Below are 9,136 nucleotides of genomic sequence, written 5' to 3'. Positions count from 1 at the left end.
GTGGATGGGGAGAGGTTGCTCTCGAGTCTCTCCTGTAGGAAGGCCAACGCTGACCCAATCGGGCAACTCCTTGGGTCTCCCCGTGGGAAGAACACCAGGATGAGAAGAGACGCCACTTATAAGGGTACAAATACCTAGTGGTGGGGGCTCTAGCCTGCAGGACGGTCTCGCGGACCACCGGCGGCAAGCCACTCAAGGTCTCCTCGTCCCGTCCAGGGGCCAGACGTGGAAATTCCAGAGGCCTGGCTTGGGGTGCCACACCATGCCCCTCCCCTGCGACAGAAGGTCCTTTGTCAGGGGAATCGGCCAGGGGGGAACTGCCGTCAGAGCCATCAGGTCTGAGAACCAAGTCTGGTTAGGCCAGTAGGGCGCAACTAACAGTATTCGGTGTCCCTCTTCCCTGACCTTGCACAGGACCTGTAGTGGTTGCATGTGCATCAACCCGAGAGGGATAACCCCTGTCGAGGACGCCATGCCGCAGGAGCCTCTGAAATTTCTTCAGCGGGACCACTGATGTCCGTCTGAAGTGTTTCAGACAGGTCAGCACCGATCTGTGCACGCTCGCTGGTGAGACGCGCTGACATACGGACAGAGTCGAGTTCCATACCGAGATAAGAGGAGCTCTGCGCCGTGGAGAGCTTGCTCTTTTCTCAGTTGACCCGAAGACCCAGTCGGTCTAGGTGCCCAATCACCCCCGCGGCTCGCCGAAGCGGCAGTCGAACTCGCTCGGGAAGCAGACGGGGTTGCGGCTACATTCTGGAGAATGTAATACAATTTAACGCAATACAATTTAACAAATTCATATTTTTTTGTATTACTTTTCATGCAATACCAGTCATTAAAGTTATGGTTCAGGCAAAAATTAAAATTCTGTCATCTTTCACACCTCAAGTTGATCCAAACCCTGTATGAATTTCTTTGTTCTGCTGTACTCAAAGGAAGATATTTGGAAGAATGTTGGTAACCAAACGGGTCTCCACCACCATTGACACCATTGAAAATACTATCACAGTGAATGCTGGGCGAGATCTGTTTGGTTACTGACATTCTTCCAAATATCTTCCTTTTGAGTACAGCAGAACAAAGAAATTTATACAGGTTTGGAATTTTCATTTTTTCCTGAACTATACCATTAACATTAAATTTTTACATTAACATTTTAAAGCATAAATTATTCCTAATACAAACGAATACGACGTATAACCCAAAAACATCCAAAAAACATTATAACAATTCTACAAAAAAACTGTTAAGTAACTACCCATATCTGCCTCCTACATACAAAACATCATCAACCATATAAAGGTCAAGTGCCTGGTAGTCCAGTTCATCTCCTGGCATCATACAAAACCAGTCTTTGTCATATGAAACATGAAATGCATGAAAATGAGAATCAAAAACAAATGTGGAAGCAACAGTTTTCCACACAGTATCCACAATGTGTCTATGTTGAAAACATACTTATGTCACGGTTATGTGGGGAAGAACCCAAGTGCAGGCAGCAGTTAAGGGGTTAATCAAAAAACGAGATTTATTTAAACAATAATCACAAAACAAAGACCCACGATGGGGGGTAAAACAAGGACAGGACTAAATAACAAAGCAGAAAATAAATACTTCCCACGTGGAGGAAAAACAAAGGAACAAGGTAGCTTTTTCATAATCACCCAGCATGCTTCTGAATGAAAACTCCCAACACTGTTTGAATTGGTGTCTTTTGCTTAAAGAAGCCGAAATGTTCATGAAGTTTTTACAGGTGCTTGAAACATTCTTAAAATACAAATGCTTGCTTTCAAAATGCATGCACCACAGAGGGCGCAGCGTACCGTAAGATGAAATAAGTCTTGCATAATGTATTAGATAATGACACTTCTTTTAACTTTTGCAAGAACTCTTTCACTTTCATGTCAAGAATTGGAAGGCTTTCTCTTTTTACTGTAGGTGCCATAACAATATCTGTAATTTCTCGACATAGAAGGTAGACATTCCAATATTTGGAACAGGGCGGAATGCGTTGTGCAATCAAAAAAGGTGAAATCCTAAATAGGCACCATTTCTGTGAGGCTGACCCTGAGATATTTGAATTATGTAAAATTTTCTCAGACAGCTAGGATGGTTTGTTTGCTCTATCATTTTCACCTATGGAAAATTGACTCAGTTCCGCATTTACTTCCTGTATAGTTATATGCTTTTCTCGGTGTGCCTTACACAAAACTAGTTTGACTACTAATGGTGTTACACCTTCTAACAAGTCGTGCATCAAGTCAGGAGGCAATCCTTTCGTCACATCAAAGTAACTTAGTTCATCAAATGGACAGATTCTCTCAACACCATATACTGTACAGCAGTGTTGTTGGGGTTTTCTTTGATGAAATCCAAGTGATACTTATGGACCGCTGAAGTTCTGAGAATAAACTTATCTTCACTGAAAAACTCATTCTTACTTGAGTGAGTTGCCATACAGTATCTGCATATCCGTCCAGATTTAAAGGACATGGTGAAGCCCCCTATCATGTGCGCCGACAAATTGTCCCCAGAGATAGATGCCAGAGCAGCACACACTTTGAAGGTCTTATCACTGAACTTCAAATCAAATCCATCAGTTGACAGTAATTTTAAATCATCCAACAATGGTTTTAGAATAATGTCCATATGCTGCTTAAACAAAGAATGCTTAACGAGTAAGTCAAGGTGAAAATGCTTTAGCTGAGACCTATATTTTACATCTAACATTGCCAACAGTGTAGTAGATGGCACAGACTTTGTGTTTCTTTCTTTTAGAACCAAGAGGATTAACCACTTCGAATTCATCCTCATAGAAGTGCAGCCTTAATGCATCTGGATGTTTGGCAAAGAATGGATGTTCCTTAAAGTACATTGCATCACTGTAGTCTCTCAGCACATGCTCATCCCTTGGCTGAATATTTTGTGCCTGTATAGAATGCCATATATCCTCATGGCCGCAGTACTTTTTTAGCACATCAGTGATGGGAACATAAGCAAAATGTCCAATCTTCTGACCGTTAATATCTCTTAAAGTATGTTGCACAGGTTCTATCATGTCCAAATGTATAAAGCACAGTATGCTTTAAACAAGTGTTCAGTATCTATCACTTTACATGCCTCAGCAAAAAAAGTCAAATGATTGTAAATGCCCGACAAGTTCAGGAATGTCTTCGATATTAAATCCATTTAGCTTTATATGGCAAATAAGCAAGGAATCATAGTTTTCTTTGAAGAAACTAAATGGAAACTTGACATTGTCTAAGATTTCCTGCTGAACAGACTGTGGTAGGATGTTTTTTTCTCTGCATTTCAACACAAACGAAATAAGATTTGCTCGGAAATTAGTCAGAAGATCATTCATGTTTGGTACAACATCTTCAGATGCATCCTCTGCTATGTCATTGTTGACTTCATTGTCAGTATTGTCAATGTTGACTTCACTGTCACTAATGTTGACTTCACTGTCACTAATGTCAACTTCAACCTCTCCAGTGACATTCCTTTCATTTGGCCAAATGTGAGTTCTGTGTTTTCTATATACTGTACATGATGCCTGAAAGACTCGTATTTGCAAAAGAAACGCTGACACTCATCAAGTCCGCAGCAGATAGAAAAATTAGGCTCATGAGCATGAATCAAGACTATATGTTTAATTAGTTTTATTGCAGTAAAATGTCAACGTGAACACTTTGGACAAGCATAGGGCCGTGGCATCCTGAGTCTAGGATAAAAGATTGATAATCCTGACAACAGCAGTTGGCAATGGCTTGTCACCAAGTGTCATTACCTTCAACACATGCCTCTGGAGAAAGAGCAGGGTATTTCTGTTGTGCAAGGAATACGCAAGGTTGAAGACAAAATATGCACAAAAAGCAGAAAGAACTCCATCCTCGACCCCAACTGCTTGGCAAATTTCAGATCCCTCCATTTTCACAGTGCTGAAGATTCTCTTCTCACTGAAGACCTGTTTCCAGTCAAACGTTCCCAAAATCTGTACACTGGGATATGGTGTAGCTGGTTCATCCTGAACAAAAAGAAGAAAATCAGTTTTTAGAAAAGTCTGAAGTAAATTTATGTCCCAAATGACTGAAAAAGCCCAAAACTCATAATAATAATAATTGATGATTGACATCACTGAGTTTACTGGTATTTTAGTAAGGATGTGTGACTGGCGTCTTACCAGTAAAGAGATGGAACGCCGTCGCATGTGTGAACAGCACATTATTGTAATTACCGGTTAAGTCATTCTGGCAATCTTTCATAAATTTACTGATTTTACAGTGTGAAAGGGGCTAGAGTTAATTTTTTGTGAATGTATAGGAAACACGGCAATACCTGTCCGACTCCAATTGTGACATAAATGTCCACTTTCTCCCTGAATATCACTGGAAGTAAAACCAGAGCAGCTCGGAAATCCATATCTAAAAATACATTTAATATGTATAAAGATGAACAGTTAGTGCCCAAACCCTGTCCCCAATCTCAACCCTCAAAAAAACATACATGAAAAGCATGTTTATATTCAGTATAAGCCATTTTCTTGCCATTTTTCATGTGTTGTTCACCAATTTTCATACAACAGCTGAAATTAATGCTTCCAAAGGCATCATAAAAGTAAGAACTGTTCTAATCATTTATTTATCAAAATGGTTAGTTTACGCAAAAATATTATTTACAAAGGAGAGTTATGGCTACTGTATGATCAAAGGTATGACGACAGCCTTGATTCCTGCTATAACTATATTATAAATACACATGTCATTTAATATAAAATATACAAATGCATACATTTGCGTTGTGACAGCTACTGTACAAATAAATTCACAATAAGCCCATGGAGCAAATTTATCAATCTATCTTGATTAATAGTGTATAGGAACATAATAGAAAGATCAACTCTGACCAATAAGAGGGCAGTTTTACTCACATGTGACTTGCATAAACACATTTTGGTATGCTTTGCTATGTTGCCTTGTGAAGGTGAATTGTACCCAGAAGAATTGCAACACTGAAATAAATCCCATTACGATACATCCCATTAATGTAAATTAACTACAAGTCTGTAAACACACTTAAAGTCATACAGATGTGAAACAATATGGATAAGCTACTTACAACTGAAGGAGTCCTGAGGAAGGGATATTTTTTTTAAAATCTCAGCAACCGGAATGCCATTCACTATTTCCCTCCTCCTCCAGGCAAATGTTTAATTTTTTCATCCACTATTGCAACATCAGCATATTGCGTCTTCTTGTACTGGTCCTGTAAGGTCTTCACATGGGCATTAATTGAAGTAGCATCCTCACCAATAGAACGGACACAGTCTTCACCTAACTTCACCTATCTGAGTGAACTATTCCTTTGAAAGTGATAGTGAACTATTAGTCAGAATGGTGACCCATATCCGAAATGTAACCTCTGCTTTTAACCCATCCAGAGAGTAGTGAACAGCAACAACACAGCAAGTCGTGAACACACATACCAGAGCAGTGGGCAGCTATCACTGCAGCGCCCAGGGAGCAAGTAGGGTTAAGGTGCCTTGCTCAAGGGCACCTCAGTCGAACCGAACCAGTCGAACCTGGGAATGGAACCGGCAACCTTCTGTTCACGAGTCCGACTCTCTAACCAACAGGGGATCGTTCCATTTTGAATTTTCTGCAATTTAAAAGAGCCTTGCTAAACAATGATTTTAATAACAAATAGCAGTGTTCTGTTAAAAGGTAATGAAACTGTAAATAGGGCTGCTCGATTAAGGCAGAAATCATAATCACCTTTATTTTGGTCAATATTGAAATCACGATTATTTAACATGATTATTGGTGGGCGATATTATAAGTCATATTTCATGTTATGAATGATATAATTTGTAATTACATGCAGGTTTTTCTAAAACGTAAGTACAAATTAGCATGTATGAACACAAAAAGTGCATTGTATCCAATTATTAATTTAAATGTTTGTACACTGTAGCCACCTAATATAAAGTGGGTCCCAGTTCATTGATTCTCACCTACTGAACTAGCTGATTTCATAAACCTTCAATCAAAATATTTATTATGGCATAAAAAATATGTATTAAACATTTTACTTACATATACATTTCCCTCTGCATCTCTCAGGAAAGAGTATTTGGAGATTAGAGCCTTGACTACAGAAACATAGTCACTGTTTGAAGGATAGCTGTCAAAAGGAAAGAGTGTGCAAATGTACAACAGGAATTTAGGCGTTTCAATTAGTTTTTTTTTATAAACTTACAGTGTGTGCTGAGCCATAGACACTTGCAGCACTCTTATAATTTTATACTGGTAAGAGCTGATCTTATGACAGGGTTCTTTGTTATCCAGTTTTGACTGAACGTCCATTGGGAATTTTGGTAATGAGAACACTGGAGGAAATGGGGCTGGGGTTCTTTGATCTTGGCTGTTTAGAGATGGGAATGATGCAGAATAAAGATTAAACTTCATGAAAAAATATAACACCACAGTTATTGTGACCAAAATTATCAATATTATCATACTATTGTTAAACTGTGAGTCATAAACCCAGTGAAAGTACTTCAAAGTGCTATTAATTGTTTTGGTACAACCTGTTTTTAATTTGCCTGAAAATTAAATCATCAACAGTATTGGAATCTACCAATTATATTTATCTTGTATTTTTGTGTACAAAAAGTAGGTTAACCATACTTTATCAAGACTGATATCACTTGTTATTATGACAAAATCTGACGAAATACAAATTCAACCTTTGCTGATCAGAGAATAATTGTAAGGAAATACTGTTACTTGCCTCTCAGCTGAGGATTCTGCCAGATCTGAGGATGCTGCCAGATCTGGTTCTTCACTCTGGTCTTCTTTAAATTGTTGAACAAGCAGCGTTTCCCATACAATGCATTTATTTGGGCGGGTCCGCCCAGGTATATTTATGGCCACCCAAGTATCCCAGCAAACATTAGTCTGACGGCAAAGTCGTGTCCCTGGCCGAAAATAGTCGCGGTAGGACGGCATAAATCGGTAAAAAATATGTGACGCAGAACATTTCTTAAAAATGTATTCAGATACATGTGTACATGTCAACAGTTCTCTGGGGTTGCATGTACAATTGTTACTTTGACTTTTAGCTACGCGTAATATACTCTGTTGTGAGAGGACGCCCTCTAGTGACGTCCTTTACACGTGCATTTTTAGTCCATCATGACCCTCTGTAAAATTCTTATGAAATATGCAAAAGCAATTGTGCTTACACCTTGATTAATACCGCAATGATTAATTTGAGTGCCCCAATTAGTTTTTAAATTGTTGTGAATAGACGTCCACTGACGTCCTTTACACGTTACGCAACACCCATTGTAAAAAGCTGGAAATCTTTTTCAGGAAATCGATCATTTGTATTCATCTAAGTTAATTTAATGACAAATTATATTGCAAAATGCCCTGTGTGGTCAAGTGATTATACAAAGCTACTGCATTGTAGTCATTATTCAAGACGTTTTCTGTAGGCCTATATTACAATTGTATTACTTTTATGAAAGTCATGCTTATACATATAAATCAGATATAATGTTATAAATATTTCTTTTCACAATTTAAAGTGGATGATTGCAAAAACTGTGCTGCCAAAATCTGTGATTCACACTCCAGTCCAGTTGGTGGCGGTAATGCACCTTAAGTTGGTTTGCCAACCGCCAATAAACTCAAAAGAAGAAGATTTGGCAATGGCGGTTTGGTTTATTTCGAAAGTGACGGGGTATTATAAAAACTACTGTTGGGTAAGTACATTTTGTATTGTTTTATTAATGTGGTTTAGTGTTACTTGTTGGACACGAAGGAACTGAAAGAAATGATGCGCACATTGTCAACTGCCATGTAGTTTGAGTTTGGCTAAAATTAGCTAGCAGGCTAAAAGGTAGTAGGGTTAAAGTTAGGCTTTACCCTAAAAGGTTTACCTAGGTTTCTACACATGAGTTGTGCTGTGTTATGCTTCTTGCTGGGAAATTGATAGCATCAAGCCCCCAAACTCTTTCCCTGCCATTGACGAGTTATCTGGTCATTTAAAAATCAACTGTTCCTTGCCAAAGACGAGTTATTATGGCAATCGGTGTTTGTACTGTTGTACAGCTGGTGTCGCTGTTACACACCTTTTGGGGTACAGAATCTCTGAACCAAGAACGTATATATTTTATCTGTTTTTAATCATTGTTCTTCTGAGTCTAATCTGGGCGGAGTCTTTGACAAAAAATGCTAATTATCGCCGCTGTTTAATCAAAGTGATGGATTTTTGAAGAAACCTAGTACCCATATCTAAGAGGTGATAAAAAAGAACAAATGAAGATAGATGAATAAGGCTTCTTTTGTGTAGAAGCAGAGACTCTGTTCTTTCATTTGATATATTGTTTGTCAATATATTCATTACAGAAAATGTATTGTGAGCCATCAACGTTTAGAGAAAATGTTATAAAATGCTGGCAACTTTTTTTTTTTAAGGCTGGTGGTGAAACGTTGGCTGAGTTCTGTGTCACTGCCTAAAAGCAGTTACAATTAACATTAATTTGAGCAATTTCATGCAACTACAGGAACAATGTGTAAATAGATCAGGGGTTCCCAACCTTGTCCTTAAGGACATCCGGCCTAATTGTTTGCAAACACAAAATGTGACAGCAAGTGTCACATTCAGTTTAGAAGTAGTCATGTGTCCATGTGTGTACATATTAATTAACAGATTTTTCTTTCAGGATTCCAAAGGAAGATTTTCCATGCTGTTCGTTTTGAGAGATGAACTTCAGTGAATAGCATTCTGGAACATGGCAAGTCTACATGTTCTATTAAGAGATTGGATTGTGACAAAGAATGTGTGTGTTTGTGCGTATGTTAGTTTGTTTGTTTCTCTCTCTCTCACTCTCTCGCTCACTCTCTCTCTCTCTCTCTCTCTCTCTCTCTCTCTCTCTCTCTGTGTTTCTATATACATATATATTTGGATAGTTAACAAATGAACCATACTAGTAACAGCAACAAATCTGAAAACAAACTGTAAGTACAGGTGAAGTAATCCTGAGTAATTTATTTTACAGAATCACGTTAAATGCCTTAATGGTGAAATCCAGTGTGAGGGATGGTGGTCAACTTAAAAGGAA

At 38.5% G+C, this 9,136-nt stretch overlaps 1 long non-coding RNA gene across 3 annotated transcripts; it reads right to left on the bottom strand.

The window, feature by feature from the left end:
- Window positions 1-1,475: 1,475 nt before the first annotated feature.
- LOC130558616 (uncharacterized) lies at window positions 1,476-6,422 on the bottom strand. 3 transcript variants are annotated; one of them, XR_008963449.1, is made up of 6 exons: window positions 6,099-6,422; window positions 5,489-5,661; window positions 5,122-5,365; window positions 4,934-5,014; window positions 4,342-4,427; window positions 1,476-4,030 (listed from the first exon to the last, which is right to left on the bottom strand). It is a non-coding gene; the product is annotated as an uncharacterized LOC130558616 (long non-coding RNA). The 3 variants fall into 3 exon arrangements; XR_008963448.1 differs by having other exon boundaries at window positions 5,122-5,661; window positions 6,099-6,186; window positions 6,262-6,422; XR_008963447.1 differs by having other exon boundaries at window positions 5,122-5,661.
- Between the last annotated feature and the right edge of the window lie 2,714 nt (window positions 6,423-9,136).

The sequence above is a fragment of the Triplophysa rosa genome, linkage group LG8 (genome assembly GCF_024868665.1).
Source record: "Triplophysa rosa linkage group LG8, Trosa_1v2, whole genome shotgun sequence".
Taxonomy (NCBI): domain Eukaryota; kingdom Metazoa; phylum Chordata; class Actinopteri; order Cypriniformes; family Nemacheilidae; genus Triplophysa; species Triplophysa rosa.
Note: the sequence above shows the minus strand (reverse complement) of the source record. Positions and strands in the feature narration are given on the sequence as shown.